This window comes from Patella vulgata, chromosome 6, assembly GCF_932274485.2.
Source record: "Patella vulgata chromosome 6, xgPatVulg1.2, whole genome shotgun sequence".
NCBI classification, from domain to species: domain Eukaryota; kingdom Metazoa; phylum Mollusca; class Gastropoda; family Patellidae; genus Patella; species Patella vulgata.
In genome coordinates this window covers 4,945,995-4,965,425 of record NC_065884.2, presented here as the reverse complement: position 1 = coordinate 4,965,425, position 19,431 = coordinate 4,945,995, and the positions used below count along the sequence as shown (strand labels likewise).

At 35.5% G+C, this 19,431-nt stretch overlaps 1 long non-coding RNA gene across 1 annotated transcript; it reads left to right on the top strand.

Annotated features, from left to right (window-relative positions):
* The first annotated feature begins 14,035 nt into the window (after nt 1-14,035).
* On the top strand, nt 14,036-18,968 carry LOC130013230 (uncharacterized). Its single transcript, XR_008788603.1, has 5 exons — nt 14,036-14,148; nt 17,042-17,192; nt 17,631-17,800; nt 18,254-18,395; nt 18,837-18,968. It is a non-coding gene; the product is annotated as an uncharacterized LOC130013230 (long non-coding RNA).
* The last annotated feature ends 463 nt before the right edge of the window (nt 18,969-19,431 follow it).

Genomic DNA, 19,431 nt, shown 5'->3' with positions numbered 1-19,431 from the left:
TACTTGAATTATCTCACAAGATTTGTTTCTAGTGCTAGATGAAATATATTTTCCGGGGAAAGGACACACGCACGCAGTCAGCCAAAAAACTATAAATGACATAATTGAAAAAAACAGAGCAAAATTGTATCAGTTATTCTTGACAGAACATGTATACCCTGCATCGTGCACGATAAACCGGATTTGTGTTTATGTTATTGGGAATTTTCTAGAAATTCTTTAGTTGTTTTGTGGCTCATTTGACTTTGCTATCCATGAATATTTTATTTTCTTATTGTGTTCTTGTGTAAAAGAATCATGCGGTAATCACGTGTTACGCGTATTAAAGGGCGGGACTTTATTGAAATGTAAAAAAATTAGTCATGTATTCGGTGAAGTGTCATGTACAAATTACCATAAATGGAAGTTGTCAATTTTGTAGCTGTATAGATATCAGTTTAGCTTTAATATGTCATTAAAAGCAGAATTCATATCTATTTAAATGGTCGTTAGCCATAAATGGGGCAGGATTTTTTTCCCATTGACTGTTGACAAGCCCATGGTTTGCGTTGAATCATATGAATAATGAGACACAAAGAAAGCCTTTGGAAAAAATTATCTTTAACTTGGCTTTTTGGGGAATGACGTGTAAACAGCAGAAATTGAGAATCTTCATGCGCCTTCATTTAATATGTGACTATATTGTATTCACCCCTACCCTTCCGTAGATCCTTCCGCCCGACCACAATTCTTGTAAACATTTGACAGATAAAACTTTTTGAAAACTAATTTTTCAAACTAGCTGTGGTTGTTTAGCTAGTTCCAAGGGGCACCTGTTGAATTTCATACCTGTCCCAGGCTATCTCCTCTGTACAGGTTAGGTTTTTTTTGATGATACGCCATTAATATTAATCATCAAACAAACAGTTGGTAAATTACAGTAACGTTTTTTTATAACATATAAGTCGTCTACTCCAAAATACAGAAACCTTTCTTCATATCATATAACTCAATAAACCCCAAAATAGAAAATGTTTCTTTATATCATAACTCCTAATGTAACTTGAAGCTCTGCTAGATTAGGATATTTTCATTAATTAATAAATGAATTGAAATTGGGTTTAACGTCCTAATTTACTGCTTCACCCGGGCTATGAAGGAACCAATTCCAATTCCAACTATCAGGGGATTTGTGTACATGCACGAAAATAATTTGTAACCGGGACTGGGCTCTTACGTTTGAGTCGAACGACTAAACCCTTCTCCTTGTCACGAGCTCCTTTATCATACATTGTAAGAACAGGGGATTAGGCTTTCATAACTATCTGTACTTTTGTCCTTCAGATGTTAAATACAATACACTGTGAATTCTAAGAAAACAGTTTGTCGAGATTATGACTCACACGGGTGGAAAGAAATGGTTTATTGGGGATAAATTTGTATCTTATGTAAAGGGTAAAATTGACCCCAAAATTTCCTGCCAACAAAGCGCTAGCAATATATGACACTGCAGATATTAAATACACTACATTATGAATTCTAAAAATATATATATATCTAAAGTATGTACAGATTGTTTGTCAAGATTGTGGCTCATTGGGCCGGAAAGAAATTGTTTATTTGGGGTAAACTACATGTATCTTATATAATGTACATATACAGGGTTATCATGACCCTTACTTATTTCACATGCACGTATAACCTTATCGTATAACACAATCAATTTATTCAGTCCAAAAATTTAATTTCGTTCTCGTGATTCTTTTATGGCGTTGTTTACAGAGGTTTCAACTGTTCCCGGAAAATGAAATGAAATGAAATGGGGTTTAACGTCCTACTGTTCTGCTCCGAACTGGGCTTATGAAGACGGACATGTAGTGTGCTATGAGGGAAATTTTACCCGGACAGCGGCACTACGGCCTACTCTTATATCGAATTCCAACTGTCAATGGATCTTTCACGTGCACGCCGATGTGTACACGGGACCTCGGTTTTTCGTCCCATCCGAACGACTAGACAGCTATGCTTGTCAGGCCCTCCGTTCTGCATCAATGACAAGGGGGAACCACGCCGGAAAATCTGGATGAACTTTCGCGGCCAATGCAGGGATTGAACACCTGACCTCCAGGCTAGCGAGCCAGCGTCTTACTGACTTAGCCACGTGATCCCCGGAACAATATAATTAATTAGTATACAAAAGGTTCTTCAGGTCGATGAAAAAGATTGAACTGAATCTGAAGATTATTTGATATCATTTTAATTCAGGTTGAGTTCAGGGATATGGATGACCTCTAATTTTGCAGGAGAATCAAGGATCCATGAGGACACACACATTAATATTTATATTTCTGTGGACGTGGGGTTAGATTGTGTGAAAGATGGTAGATTTGATCACAGTCATATCTGAGTCACGCTGTATGTTTGGTTGTGTGAAAGGTTACTAGCTTATTTGAGTAACAGTATATTTTGGTCGTGAGAAAGATTATTAGAATAAGTTTGAAAATTATGAAGACGTGAAGATGTCGTTATCGTTGGTTTAGGATTTTACGCCCCATTGCCAATGGAAAACATCATGTACTGGGTGATTCTGAAAGATTAAGCATATCCTGCTTTGTACATGACACCATATATAACTTCTAGTTATGAGACCAATTTAGACCTTTATGAAAGTTCCTCTTGATTTTCCATTGCGGTTTCCCCCCTTTCAAAGGGGGGTGGGGCGAACCTGGCAAGGAACAACGTCTAATCGTTCGGTTTAGACGAAAAATGTTAGTTCCTTATATACACTAGCATTCACATTAACTTTACAGATGGAATTAAGAATTACAAGTAGGGCGTAGCACGGCTGTTCAGGCAAAATTAACCGCTTAGTACGCTGCGTGGCGCATGCTCGGTTTCATTAGCGTTGATGGAGCAGAAAAGTAGGACTTTAAACGCCATTTCATTTTATTTCATGTGAGAGATCCGGTTCCCACCAGACAAATATGTAAGACGATATGCAGCATCAGTGCATAAAATATATAACGTGATTCAACTGAAATGTGATAAGAGAAATCCTATTCAAGTTAAACCAACTGTATCTATTTATTTTAAGGTCTTACTTCGAGCTGAATAAACTATATGATTTATTGTAATTAAGGTGTCATAAGGTTGCACATACCTCTCAGGTAGCACAATGAGCTCTAAGAGGTAAGAGGATAACATAATGACGTTATACCTGCCAGGTTAAAATATTATTATGTATTCTGTAATTACAATATGCGGTAGAGGGGGTTATTGTATTCTGTAACATTGGGATTATAATCAAGACGATGAAGCCATAGCAAGAAATCTCTCCTATTGCGAACATTTTAATGTATCTAGAATTTTCTACACCACGTCTATTGCATCCAGATATTTAAAGCGCATTAACAATATATCCCTTTAAGAAAAACTATGTCATGTCGGGATCAACATATCATACAGTTCATATTCATTGGACGATCGACCTCCTATTTACAAAACTATGTTTTAAACCCTGAACAGTATAGAACCCGAACTACAGGGTAAACCCATATTCCTGAAAAAATGGTCCGAGAAATCCCTCTCTAGGATTAGGTCTAATCAAGGAAAACACTGGAAGGAGTATGGTTTAGAAACTACATCTGAACTACAGTGTAAACATGGTTTAGAGACTCTATTCGAACTATAGGGTACATCATGTTTTTGAGACTCCCCGGAACTAAGGGGTCCGTTATGGTTTAGAGACCCAATCCGAACTAAAGAGTACATCATGTTTTAGAGACTCCGCCTGAACTACAGGGTACATCATGGTTTAGCGACTCTACCAGAACTCCAGGTTACACCATGGTTTAGAGACTGAAGGATAAACCAAGATAACAGGGTACGCAAAGTGTGGAATACGCCCACGCAGCAGCTTTATCTAATACCTAGGTCCCACTGGGCATTTTTTGCCTCGGTGATGTACTACCAATGGAAATTGATGAGCCTGTTTTTCCGACAATGCAAGCTTTTTCGTAGTTCTCTTGAGGTCCGCCGATGGTTCCAAGTTGCTCGCGATGCCCCCAGACTTTCCCTTAGATGCTGTGGAAACCGTGCCCGACGCTCATCAATTTACATCGGTATTACGTACATCCTCGTGGTGAAAAATGTCCTGTGGGACCTTGGCATCACTTGCTGCTTATCCAAAAGGATGTTGAGCAAATTTGAAGAAATTTGAAGAAATCTATTCTATGGGATTCAACCTCTTATGACTCCATTGCTTCCAACCTAATTTGAAATATAAAACAATCGTTTAAAACCTCTAGCCTCTGGTCTATCACATAATTTTCAAGAAAGGGAAGGAAAGCTGCGGAATATGAATATGGATGTAGATCGATGATCTCAATGCGTCAAACCAAATATATGAAACATACATTAATACCTTTAACCTTTATCACGTTCATGTTTTTCTTCACACCAAATTTTACAAAATCTCTTAAAAACTATAACCTTTATCGTGTTTACAAGGGAGATGACTCCGAAACGGAAAGTCACAAAATGCTTAATATCGATATATCGGCTCTCGTGAACCCAATGCTTCCCAGCAACCCCTGTCTAAAACTATACCCTCTATTGTGTTCACAATGTTTTCAGTAAAGGCGGACAACGCCGTACTGATAATCAATAGGGTTCATACTCTCATAACCCCAATGCATCCCACCAAATTTGAAAAAAAAGTATGTTAAATACCACAGCCTCTATCCCGTTCACAATGTATTGTGGATAACTCTTCAATGTAAATTCACAAACTGCTGAATATCGATAGAGTTCGTCGTCTCATGGCCACAATGCTTTACGCCAAATTTGAAAAGAATAAAGAATCATCTTTGATTGGCATTTGGTAATTGAACATATTAACACAAGGTACAAGTTATGGATACACAATTAATGAGTTTAATACTAAGCGAAGTTTCGACAAGGATACTCTCGTCTTTATCAAGTAAATGATACAAGTATGTGAATAGTAGACAAATATATACCGCATATACATTATACATGTACAACAAAACTAGCAATCAAATACAATTAACTACACCATCACTACATCGTATCAAGAATGTAAAATAATATACTCTAATATACTTACCCCCTGATTTTACAACTGGATGTAATGCAATAGCCCAGGCTTTAGTGTACAGTCCGATTCTAATGTTAGAATCACCAAAAAATAAACATTATTATTATGTGTTGTCTTCATTTTTTAAGACAATTGTTTTTACATTTAAAGTGTAATTGAGTTTTTCAATTTGGACATCCTTGTAAAAAATCAGTTCTAAATTCAATGGTTTACATAGAATAAATATTTTTATGCTTGGATATTGAAATTGAAAGATTATCTCGGTTTTCTCCTGGTTCGTAGACATTATCTACTAGTCGTAAATTAATATCGTATAGCTAGACACTCACTATTATTGAAAGACATTATGTAAATTGTTTCGGAAGCCAACTGATGTCAAGCTTGACCTTGATACGATTATAATACGATACGGCCTAACAGGAACAGTGTCTAGTCCTTCAGATGGAACGGAAAGCCGTTGGCAGGGTTTCTAACAACATGGCACCAAGGTTAAGACCAAGATATAAATTGCTTGAAAATTATCACAGCTTGAATTAGGTCTTAATTTATATTGCAATTTGTTAATTTAACTATTAAAGGCCACATCAAGCTAAATTATAGTTCTTCGGGGCCAATTCTAAAATCTACCGTGAGTAGAGTCAGATAGATCCTAAATAATGAACAATTGATTTAGTCAGCGTTTTTTAGATTTTATGCAATCTTCACTGTCCTGCCCCTCACTGTTTTCTTGTGATCATGGAAGTCAATAATTGTCATTTTAAAATTTATAAGAATTCGAATTGGTTGTTAGTCAGAAAGGATTTAGGCGTACTACACTTTTTCCCTGACACCTTTTCATCCCTTTGAAATAAAATATTGTTTACACACAAAAAAAAAAAGGATTGATCAGAACTTATCCAAAGGACCTATCAAAAATGGTCTTGGAAAGACCCGAGGGATCACTCAGATTTGTTGGCTAAGAATCCTACATTTGTTTGGGTAATAAGCTGCATAATTTATATTTGAAATAATTAAAAATAAACAAATCGCATCCAATATTGGTATAATAACTATTATGCTTATTATTATAGTATTATTATTTGAAATATTGGTGTTTCCATGTCGTTATTTATTCCTATGGACACTTTATTTAATATCAGGTGAGGTCAGGTGCCAGTTTATGTAACTGTAATTAAGGTATGTATGTATATTACTTACTGATAAAACTAATCACATTTATTTATCTCCCTTTATTTTTGATTACTACAAAGGGACATAACTCTGCATCAAATATATGGATGCAGACCACCAATAATTTCTCCATTGACTTCAATGTTAATTCTGGTATCTTTGCCCACCTCCAACTTTGCACTAAAATTTTGTATGAGGTTGACCACCAAAATTTTGAGATACACAAACTTGAAGAAACATACTAAAAACATGTAACTAGTTGCCGTACATCTCGCCGTAGCCAACCTGATAACCCCGTTATCCTTCCGCCTCAAAATAATGAATATTTACCAAAACCTGGCAGAAAATGTTAATTCAATTCCTCTTCGTCCATTCTAGACCCCCAAAAAAATCAACAAAAATGCGAATGAAAAAGGGGAGAAAAGAGGGAGAGAGAGAGAATTGCTATAAATAGACGAACTACAATTCGTGGTACCGGGATGGTGAAATTTAATGGCGGTCTGCCTCCTATATGGTTTTATAATTTCATTCTTTATAGCTTCACATTTATTTTTGCAATATTATTATAATACAGAATCAAAAAAAAAAAAATATTTTGCAGAAATGGTGATCCTTTAAAGTTATGTACTGTTTTGTATACCGGATTGCAGCTCAGGTCCATGGGCCTTTTGTTTTAGAATTGAAGATTCTTTCTCAATTTTGTCGAAATGTGAGTTCTGCGAAAAGATTTAAAGTGTTTTAAACACGTCACATCAAAAATATTCAAAATATTGGAATGTTTTTCAAAAAAGGACTTTCTTTTACCCTTTTCTACAAAATGGTTCATTTTTGACACCTTGTATGCCTCCAAATGCTAATATTTCCTTATTTCTGGGAAAGTCTGAGATGAAAGGCATATATTTCTAGAAACCTTGGCCGGTATCCAAGAAGACAAGCTGCAAATTTGTTGCATTGAAGGTGACTGTAAGGAACTATATTGAAACCTGTAAGCCCACCCCCTAAAAATGTTGGTGTGGTAACAAATCCCACTTGTGTCTACATAAGTAATACTGTTGATGGAATATGGCTAAAAGCCATGTTTTTCTATCCCTGGCTTACATACATACATATAAACAAAGTTAGTTATAAGAAGTACGAATTATTTATTAAAATATGGATTGATAAATGTAAAGTAAATGCTGTATTTAGGTGACAACCAGCCACTCTAATAAAAGGGTCGCAAAGCACTATTTTTTTTAAAAATGGGAATATTTCAGTATTTAAAATACTTTAACAATCAGAGGTATCCTTGAAATTACATAGTGTAAATATTTTGTGGAAGCAAGTTGTTTTAATCTTTACATCAATTTCCTGACAAAATGAGATGGAAAAAAGAGTTATGACATAATTCATAGCATAAAAGGGGTATGAAAAGGCTATTAATTAATATTTTATTGCTCTGTAAGTGCCACATTTAAAAAGATCACCACAAATAATAGATTTACATCCAAAATGTAAAACATTAAGCTGCAAAAAACACATCTACAACATATCCATTTTTGGGTGTGGACTCATTTGGAAGAAATGTCATAGGATTACATGTTTGGCCATACACAAAAAATCTTAGAAATCCTTGAAATCTTATATGTAACTATTTGTTTGTGTCAAATAAAATGCTCGGTTACAATTCAAGCACAAAATCCAATTACTGCTAATTTGGAGTCAACAAATGTTCAATTGAATATCCAAATATCATGCTCAAGAAAAGGGGTGGTGTGGGGAGGATGAGCCAGTCTAAATGAAATGAAGACTGAGAAATTTCCCTGAAAACACATAGATTTTACTTTCTCGAGAAGGGAAATGCAACAATTTCAGGTTTTGAAAGATTAAAATTGTGTTAAGCCAGAGGAACACAGCAGCAAAATGCAGTTCACTCATGTTTTAATAATTCTAACATACCTAAGCAATACATAATTAGACTAAATTTCTTAATTTTTAAATTTTTGACAAACACATGAATACTTTTTCAATATCTGACAAACACATAGATCCTATCCAAGTTATTTAACAATGAAAATAAAGACATGCAAGACATTTTGGTTCATTTTACAACAGCTGAATAATTAAAATTTTGACAGCAAAATTGGGGTTAATCTGAAGAATTTCAGACAGTTTATCATGATTTCTAGGCAAAATTGAGTGAAATTATGATACTTTCTTCCCGTCTAACCTTTATGATGCAGAAAAAGTAAAAGTCATACATTAAAATATTTTCCACTAATTTTGAAAAGTAAATAAACACTGAAAATCACAAAATTTTGATTAAAATCAAAATTCCCCTCACAAATTTGTCAAATATTTTTTTAATTTTACTATTTCTATTTTTTTACTATCAAAATGTCATGTATCACATTTTCTGACTACTTCGAGATCATATCATCAAATTTAGGCCTTTCATCCACTGTCAGGTTGTTACCATACAGGAGGCAGACCACCATTAATTTCCCCAATGACTTCAATGTTAATTCTGGCCTCTTTGCCCACCTCCAACTTTCCTCCAAATTTTCGTTGGGCGGAATTCTTTTCACTACAGACAGAGGAACAAATGTTCATGTCTTTACACTAAAATTTGTATGAGGTTGACCACCAAAATTTTGAGATACACAAACTTGACGAAGCATACTAAAAACATGTAACTAGTACATATCGCCGTAGCCAACCTGATAACCCCGTTATCCTTCCGCCTCAAAGTCCTGAATATTTACCAAAACCTGGCAGAAAATGTCAATTCAAACTCTCTTCATCCATTCTAGACCAAAAATCAACAAAAATGGGAATGCAAAAGAGGAGAAAAGAGAGAGAGAGAGAGAGAGAGAGAATTGCTATGAATAGACGAACTACAATTCGTGGTACCGGGATAGTGAAATTTAATGGTGGTCTGCCTCCATATATTAAACAAGTGTTCAGTGCTGACTGCAGGGGTTTTAAAAGCTGAACTTATGTATATTTGTTCCAATGTATTATATAGACCAGGAGAGAAGATTATATAAACAGTAAATTTCTATAACATCACTGTAGACTAGCTATTTAACTTGGGAGATTATGTATTTTCAAACTTGTAAAATAAAATGTCACTTTGTATTTTCTCCATCTTCTTTATTTATCCGTCTCAAGTTGGCGTGCACGTAAAAGAGCCCTTGACACTTGGAATTTGAAATAAGAGGAGGCCGTAGCGCTGCTGTCCGAGCCAGATTTCCCTCATAAAATACTGCATGGCCATGTTCATTAGCATTTATGGAGCAGAAAAGTAGGATGTTAAGCCGCTTTCATTTTATTTAAATATCCTTCGGCGGGGGGGGGGGGCACGTGCGCGCTGCATTATAAAACACTGCATGGTCATCTTCATTGTCATATATGGAGCAGAAAAGTAGGATGTTGAGCCGCTTTCATTTTATTTAAATATCCTTGGGGGGGGGGGGGTAGCAAGTGCGCGCTTATCATAAGGTCTGTCATTGAGTCAACTGGCGTAGTCTCGATTCCTCGGTTGTACGTGACAAGGAGTGGGTTTTCTCCGGGACCCCGGCTTCTTCTCACTCTACGCGTAACCGAATTATTGAAATAAAATTGAACCATATGTTAGTCCCGAAATGAGATAAGTTTCCATCCCAGTACACATCATTAGTCTGGTTTGTTGAGAAAAGTAGGACGTTAAACCCCATTTTGTTGCTTTGTCCTTTAATATCCATTAACTGACTATCTTGTTCTGCTACAAGGACTGACGAATGGTCTGTTATAAATTAGTATGCAAGAAATGATTGCTTGGTAGTTTAAATTTTGTTGCAATTTAACCACAACTTTCGATATTGCCCGTTCGCTTCTTTCGGTTGCTGATGTAATGATTCAATAGTTTGTGGACTGTAGGGAGGCACTTGTTGTGCTTATCTTAGGTACTCTTTTTACATGGATTTTGGGTGAAGGCGGATCTCCCCCTTACCAAAGTAACCAATGCTCGAACACATATCAATTGTTAAAATAGGTGAAGGGTTGAAACGAAAACCATGGTAAGACAATCCAATTGCTGGATAAATGAATAAATTTGATGCAGTATTTACTAATTTCTATATAGACCCTTCATATTTAAATCTACCTGTAGTTCTTTCGTTAGTCCTTATTATCTAAACTAGACATTAATAAACGTATCAAGACCATAATCAACTCTCGATGTTAGTCCTTATTATCTAAACTAGACATTAATAAACGTATCAAGACCATAATCAACTCTCGATGTTAGTCCTTATTATCTAAACTAGACATTAATAAACGTATCAAGACCATAATCAACTCTCGATGTTAGTCCTTATTATCTAAACTAGACATTAATAAACGTATCAAGACCATAATCAACTCTCGATGTTAGTCCTTATTATCTAAACTAGACATTAATAAACGTATCAAGACCATAATCAACTCTCGATGTTAGTCCTTATTATCTAAACTAGACATTAATAAACGTATCAAGACCATAATCAACTCTCGATGTTAGTCCTTATTATCTAAACTAGACATTAATAAACGTATCAAGACCATAATCAACTCTCGATGTTAGTCCTTATTATCTAAACTAGACATTAATAAACGTATCAAGACCATAATCAACTCTCGATGCGATTATTTAAATCTACCTGTAGGTCTTTCGTTAGTCCTAAAATGGTTATCTAAATTAGACATTAATAAACTTATTAAGACCATAATCAACTCTCGATGCGATATTTAGTAGATTTGAATACATTTTGTGATGGATGATTTAACGTAAAATGGTAGTAATTGCGACCTAGGCTAGCCTTAAATTGAATCTTTAATATCTCGGTTGAAATTGATGTAATTTCACTGAAATATTCAGCATATTTTGTTTTCATCACCTTTTAAAAACTGTTATTGCGAGAACTGTCAGCTCTTCATCTAATCTTACCTGCCCCTTTAATCCAGATGATGTTTGGGATGGTACTCCATACAAAATGTCTAAAAGTAGTCCCTTGTATAAAGTTGAACATGATAACTCTAGATTCTAACTGATGGAGAGTGACGAAACTTAGGGTATAGTGCCACACCCAGTTACCTCAAAACCTTGATGAGTTCAATTTTCTGCTTAGACTAAGATTAGATAATCAGTTTGATTGCTCAATACTTTTCAAAAAGATAACTGTGCAGTTAATTCGTAAGTGTAATGAAGCATTCCCAATAAATAAATTTAACAATATCGATTGGACTAATGTGGATTTTAAAGATACGTTTCCAGGCAGCTAAGTCGCCCGGGAAGTCAACAAGGGTTGTGGCATTTTTTTTTTGTTAGTAATGAAAACATTAAAACAACACACTAAAATCTGATTACGAGTAAAAACCCATAGTTCTGCCTTATGCTCACGTTTAGTATACACAACATTTAATATGAAGGGCTAGTAATTATCGGAAATCATTGAAAATCAATAGGATTTATCGTTTCATGACCTTAAACACTCTAGAGCGCCACATTATTTTAAAAAATGATCTTGGGCAATAACCCTGGCAATTATAATCGGATATCGTTGAAAATCAATCAGCTACTTCAACTCAAGACTAATGTATAGAACTTTAAGTCAGTCGGATATTAACTGCGGCCTCCAGCGCGTGGACACGGACCGACGGGGGCGACGACAATTATACGACCACATTTCTATCTAAGTGTAGAAGACTTGAAATCAGCAAATAGGCTTAAAATATATTTAACCGTATACCAATGTTGTAGGGGGCCAGGTTGCGAATAAATTAACCACATAGGGGTTCAGTTTAACAGCGGTTTATTTATTACTAGACCGTAAAAACCTCAAGAAAGGTTTTTTTTTTAAATGACAGTAGTCAGTGACTGGAATGGGGTGAAGTACCTTATACGCTCTCTTTAAACTGTAAGGAACAAATCTGTAGACAATAATGCAACTATAAGTACTAATACACACGATTGAAGAAAATAACAATCGAATCGACAAGCTGAAACTCTAAATATAAAAATGATATCAAGGTTGGATGAAACATACAACCTTTCTCTACAAAATTATATTTAATAGTGACTAAGGAAATGAGAAATACAAATCCAAGAAACCTTCGGGTCAAAGGTGAAAATGAACCCCTGTGAGCAGAAGATGGCCTAAAACTCATTGGATAACTTAAACAAGAGAGTACAGAACAGGACAGTTTAAAGATGCAGTGATGTGTGCCATATTACTTAAGATTACATTAGCATTATGATCATATCAAAATACCAATAAAATAAATAAATTCACTCTACCACGCCAATTCATATTTCTTTAAACTGTTTTTAAAAAATAAAAAAAAAACCCTGACATTAGACATGATCTGATTTGAAGTAAACAATACGAAGTGGTATAGCGATTTGGGGGTGATTTAGACTCTGTGATAAAATTGCGTCTGAACCTATCCGCCCTTTTTCTTCCACTCATTCAACTTCTTTCGCTAACAAATATCGACCTCGGCGTCAAGATGGATAAACACCCGTGTTCGTGCTTTGCGGTCGCTGTGCACAACTTTGCACTAGCTCGAGTGTTCATCTAACTAAAATCCTTGTCGCATTCGATAACCCTTAACAACCCCTCTAGGACACAATACAATGCACTACGGGCCATACGTGATTATACATTCATTCAATCGCTACACTACGGTTAGACGACAATTGTTACATTCACGTCTATTAGGCAGTTAAGCAGTTGGGCACGTTTTAATTGAGTGCAAGCATCTCAATAAAATATGATTAAACGGTGTCAGTCGTTACAACATTTATTTGCAGAACCGGGTATTTTTTGTAAGACTTTTTTGTATGATCATTTCACTTTTTCATTTTAAAAAAAAAATATTTTTATGCATAGTTATATTTCTTTCTGAAGATGCCTTCCCCTGTACAAACTGGGTGATTTGATGATATAAAAACATATTCAAACTCATTGATTAAAATCTATCAAAAATTTGCTTCAAATTCCTCTCAAAACCTTGTATTTGCGAGGAAATACCCAAAGATATAAAAAAAACTAAGTAACTTGATTGAGGGAGGGCCCATTTCCAGAATTTATTTATGGTTACTTACTGTCCATTATACATATTGAGGCCTAAGTAAATTTTGGGATTATCTTCTGCCAACTTCCTTTAATTTCAGAGTCTGTTGTACTTTAAACCTCTCAATGTTCCCCAAACCGCTTAACCATTCGATCAAGAAATAAAAACCGCTCCCCAAGTCAAGCTGGCAGACTTAAGCCGTCGGGCTGACAGTTAGTGATACCCTGATATTTTTACCCAGTGCTTGTCGCATGGGTGTTTTTCAGGAAATCCAGTATTTTTCTAGTAAGATTGGTCGTCTCTACTTTCCATATATATCAAATTTGCCAACAATTAATTGGAAATAACTACCCTATAAAGACTTTAGTGAGCGTGTATCGTTAAATGAATAGGGTGAGTTAGTGCGCTCAACTTAGTGCACCCTTGCTTTATGAGCTTAACAATGGCGCATGTAAAAATGACGTAAAAAAGAGTGATGCAGATAAAAGCGTCAGTGTTATAAGCTATCAAACTATTTTTCAATATCATATCTTTTTCGCAAAAAAGCAAACTCAATTTTAATTCGTCAAAAGTTTTATTCATCAGAATTGATCGTGTGTTTTCCGGCCAATCAAATGCCTTCTCTCTATAGCTTAAGGCCACCCATTCTCTTATAAAAGTTTTGACAGAATACAAAGTTAGAAAGAATCAGGGTGTTTCTGTTCGCGGATTGTAGTGGATTGATTAGAGAAAAGAAGCAATAGTTATGGTTTGCTCACTCGTATTGATGATCTTTACTAGCTGTGTGGTAATACCAACAAAGGGTAAATATATATTCAGTATTTATCAATCCGACCCCGAGGGAAGCGAAATATTTTTTATATTTTCGCAAAGCTCGCCTATTTTCGAAAGAAAATCTTTTATGACAGAAATATCTAATAATATGTCATGAATACGAAATATTTAAACAAACTGTGCTCAAGTTGTATGCTAACGATAACGATGTGAGAGACTTGCTACTGCCATATTAAATTTAAAACAATTATTTTGAACAACACAAATATCTATACTATATCATATATATATATATATACATATATATTTATTAACGTTCTGTAAAGTGAAATAGGCTTATTTAATAATATGCATTTTGACCAATCATCAAATAGTTCCCGATATATGCTAAAATTCTACACTGTGTTTTCGTGTTCTGTTTCTTTTGCGATTGCGATTATTATTTAGTATACAATGCTAATATTCCGTAACCGTTAAATATATTGCAGTTACCGTCCGCGGAAATTCGATCTTCTAATACGACCAGGTGACAGTAAAGGAATGGGAGGGGAAGGGGGCTCGAAAAACTCATTATCACAGATACAGAGTGTCTATGGTCACGAGATGAAGATTTTTGATAATTACTTCTAGAGTTATGGGCCTTGGTCACTTTGATATATTTTTTGTTGACGCTTTAGGAGCTAAAGTTATCATCTGATTCGGAGAAACCGCCAAAAGCAGGAAAATATCAACTGAAATTACATACACGATTCGTCCAGGGAACCACGTTTAATAGTTACGGAACCGGGTAAGGAATCGGAAATGTTTTAGAACCACCGACTTATTAATGGTAGGTTTCTTGAGCATTTACCAAACCTAATGTAGAAAAAAAAAACAATGTTGAAAGGTTGCATAAATTGTTCACTTGTCGTGAGAGATTTTTTGATGGTCTTTCTCGAGTTAGGAACTGCTTTATGATGTCCAGCAACCACTCAGGTGACATTCTCGTAGTTCTCCTCCAGCATCGCCGATGTCAGGAAATCAGAACCCAGTTTTACTCGATGTTCCGCGCAATCATTTGTAAACAGTGAAGCGTGTCTCCATGATACTTGATACTCGGCCACTGGGCGTGTCTGTATATTCCTTGCATTAATCATAACGTTGTCCCAGGTTTAGTAGTTTAATTAAGTTCATATTTTCTGATTGTTGGTGGTTTTCCCCAGATTTCAAGTTCACGGTGGACCCCCGAGGTATTGTCCGATTAAGTTCAAACTTCGTATTTATTATTTACTCAACTAATGGAACAAGCCAACATTGTGCGAAGGCGGATATCCACCTCCGCAATCTCAAAATAAATAGATGACGCATATTAATTAATTGCACATTTCGTTTTGAGAAGTATCAAGCAATCGGACTGATTATCTATACTTAGTCTAAGCAGAAAATGTTCTCGATCGAACTCAGTCAAGGTTTTAATGTACTATACTACACTAAGTTTCATCACTATCTATCAGTTATCTTGTCCCAAAGCATCGACCAACTTAGCAATAGGGGAAATGGTAATCATTCATCTAATGAACATCTACATCAATTAAAAGCAAAGCTGTTCTGTTCCAAAGTCTTGACCAATCAGGTTTCTTATCGCTACATAGCATATGCAGAAAATTCTCATCAACGAACTTAGTCAAGTCATTAGATATAATGAATCTATGCTCACCTAACTAGAACCAAAGCCTTCGTGCTCCAAAGTTTCATTCGATCAAGTTGCTTATGCCAATACATTAACCAAATAAACCCCTACACCAAGTATGAACATTATATAATTGTGTTCCAAATTCTCGATTAATCAGATTGAAGTTTCTACTAAGCCTAAGCAGAAAATGCCCATCACCGAACTTAGCCACTAGTCTCACTCAATTAGAATCAAAGTTATCGAACTTGAATTGTCTCGACCAAGGTACTGATAATGAAACTATACACCAAACAAATTGACCTCCCTCTCTCTGTGTTTAGCCCAAGCAAATAATGCACATCTTTGAATTTCATCGAGTTATAGTCTTCCAAAGTACCAAACAATCAATTTGCTATCTCGCTGTTTAGCCTAAGCAGATAATGGTCATCTTTGAACTCTATCCAGGCATTCGCCTAATAAACAAGTTTGCACATTCTACCTCAATATTATTAGAAGGAGTGTTATTGTGTCCCAAAAAGTGTGACGGACATACAGACAGAAGGAAGGACGGACGGGGAGACCTATTTGAATAGTCTCCTGCTCACTTTAAACTTTAAAGTAGGGGCACAGAAGGGATCAGAATTCTATTAGGTTTTTTATTCACTCGATTAATCGAAGGCACGAAATATGAGGTGATCAATGGAAAAAGAATTTAAGGTAGTCATGTCTTTAACTCAGTATCATTCACAGTCTTCGACATTGCAAACACGACTTATTGGTCAATTTAAATCAACATTGATGTTGTTACCTTACCGTAAAAAGATGGGCTTCTGGCATCAAATATTTAGGACACGATGAAAATTATATACTTGGCACACGACTCGCGTGCCAGAATGCTTGCGAGCGCCGTTTGTAATGAGCGACTTGATGAACGAGGCTAAACATATCCCACATTGGAAGACTACCAGACACATAAGACTGCCATTCAATTTGCACTTTTTGCGTATTTCGCCGAACATGATTGATTAGAAATTAGAGTAAAAACAGAAACGATTGAGTGTAAATCCGATTATATACATTCATATTGCATTATTATTTGTCTCTTTTTCTAGATGCCAACGAATAGTGATTTAGCTCCTTTAAGCAATATTTAGAGAGCAAACTCATGGGCCCAAAACTGCAAATTTTGTCGGGGGTTCATCGCCACTGATTATCCAAAATTGGTTAAAATTGATGTGATAAGTTGATAATAACGTAAATTCTTTTATTAGTTTATAGCCAAAAACTACGTCTTGTTGGTGGCGAAGCACCATATCAAGGGAGAGTTGAAGTGCTCTACAATAATGCCTGGGGAACAGTTTGCGATTATGGCTGGGGTAGCCAGGAAGCTTCTGTAGTTTGCCGACGTCTACGATTCAGAGCGTAAGTATCACTATTTTTGTTGATTCAATGTATATTCATTATTTCATGTGTATTTGAAAAAAGGAACAAACACACATCCTTGGCTAACGTTTGCAATTCGTATAATCTTTCTTTGACATTTATTTAGGAACGGTGCAATTGATCATGGTGGGGCCTACTTTGGCCAAGGAATGGGATCAGTTTTGTTCAGCCCTATTTTTAGATGCAATGTATATTCTTAACTATATTAATGAGTTCTCCACATCCGTTCAAAGACGCCAATACAGCAGCATCTCACGGTTTCCAGGACCATCGGCACGAGCATCGTTATCAGTACCGGTTATCTAGCATATCTGCTGAGCTGCCTAGTTATTTTTTTTTAGCATAACATGCAAATTCGTAAACCTGTATGTAAACAATGTCTTAATTTGATTGTTGTATCAATTTCTATCTATTTAGGGACGGTGCGATTGTTAAAAATGGGGCCTATTTTGGGCAAGGAACAGGACCAGTTTTGTTCAGCGATGTTAAGTGTTCGGGAACAGAAAATTACCTACATGAGTGCGCTTACTCCTGTTCCCCTTCAGTTAACTGTGATCACAGTAGGGATGTTTCCCTTCTCTGCAAACGTAAGTTTATAACTTTATACATACCAATAACTTTATACATGTCAATAACTATGCGGAGTCCATTCACATCTAGACGAAAATAAACCAAGAAGGAACGTACGTGCAACGACAACTATGAGAACCAAACGAGGGAAACAAAACAAAATAGATTATATCCCAAATAGTATTTATTCAATTTATGGTCGAAACGGTTCGTGCATTCTTAATAGGCGTAAAATAACCCTGACCGTTGGAATTCGATTTAGAATGGACAGAAATTTGACTAGCACAATGCTTGTTATATGCCCGTCAATATACGGTTTTAACTATAAAATCATTAGAAACGTGATCATACAGATTAAATTTGCTGCGGGTTAACAATCAAACACATCTTAGTTAATCTACAATAAATACGTACATTATTTAACTACTGCAATATTGCATATTACACCCTTAATCAATATTTGTTTCCAGCGTATTATCGACTTGTTGGAGGATCAGCGCCATACGAAGGCAGGGTTGAAGTTCGCTTTGGCTATAACTGGGGAACTATCTGTGATACTGGATGGGGGAATGAGGAAGCAATGGTTGTTTGTAGAGATCTTGGTTTTGATACGTAAGTATAATCGGAGATTTTATATTTTAAAACATCTTTTGGTAATTCTATCTAACAAAACAAGAATGGAATAGTTATCCTAAAATGAATGGTACTATTTGCCTTATTCAACTAGCCTAACAAATACTTAACACTATTTTCTATATTTCGCTGTTTAAGACGTGTTATCCCTATGTATTTTCTATGGTCCATATTTTAAATATACTGATTGTGTGTAAACATGTTTGTTTTTTTTTTAATTTTCGTCATTGATTCTGTTTTACTGACCACCTACGATAAATACATGGTATTGTAGACGACTCCTCGGTATACGGTTTTGTAAGTGTTGTCCAACCCGTGTCCCGTTTACTTTAAAATTAAAAACAAAACATGTTTAAGTCAACTAGCATACAAACCGCCGTCATTCTGTTTTTGTAATACTTGGCATTTTCATCCCCTAAGAGATGGAGCTGTTTCCCTACCCAACTCACATTTCGGTAAAGGGACAGGAAGTATATTCTTAGATAATGTAGAATGTACTGGTACAGAAACATCTATAGAAAGATGTCGTCATAGTAACCATACAACTTGTACCCACAACAATGACGTTTCTGTTTCTTGTAAACGTAAGTATAACATTTCCAAACCAACTCTTTCTTACCGATGACTTGTCAATGTCTTTGCCGTGGTCTTATATATTAATGTTGCTTATAGGTATTATTAGTTTAAGTTGACACTATGTTGCCAAATCACTGATCGATTTATTAATGCGCTTCTCCACTAAGTTATACAGAAATGAATAAAGAATGTTATTAGAGTAGTTAGCTCTATTCTTGGTTTGCACAATATTTAGAAACTTAAAATATATCGCAATCATACGCCTAACTTTGAACATCGATGGAATTGAATAAAATTAATTCTTAACGAAGGTCTGTCTGGTATTGTTGATAACACTACATATACCGTAATACAGTGATTTCCAAAATGGGTGTGGGGGCAATTTGAAATAATAAGGGGGCAATTTGAATATTTAGGGGATGGCGGTGCAAAATAACGT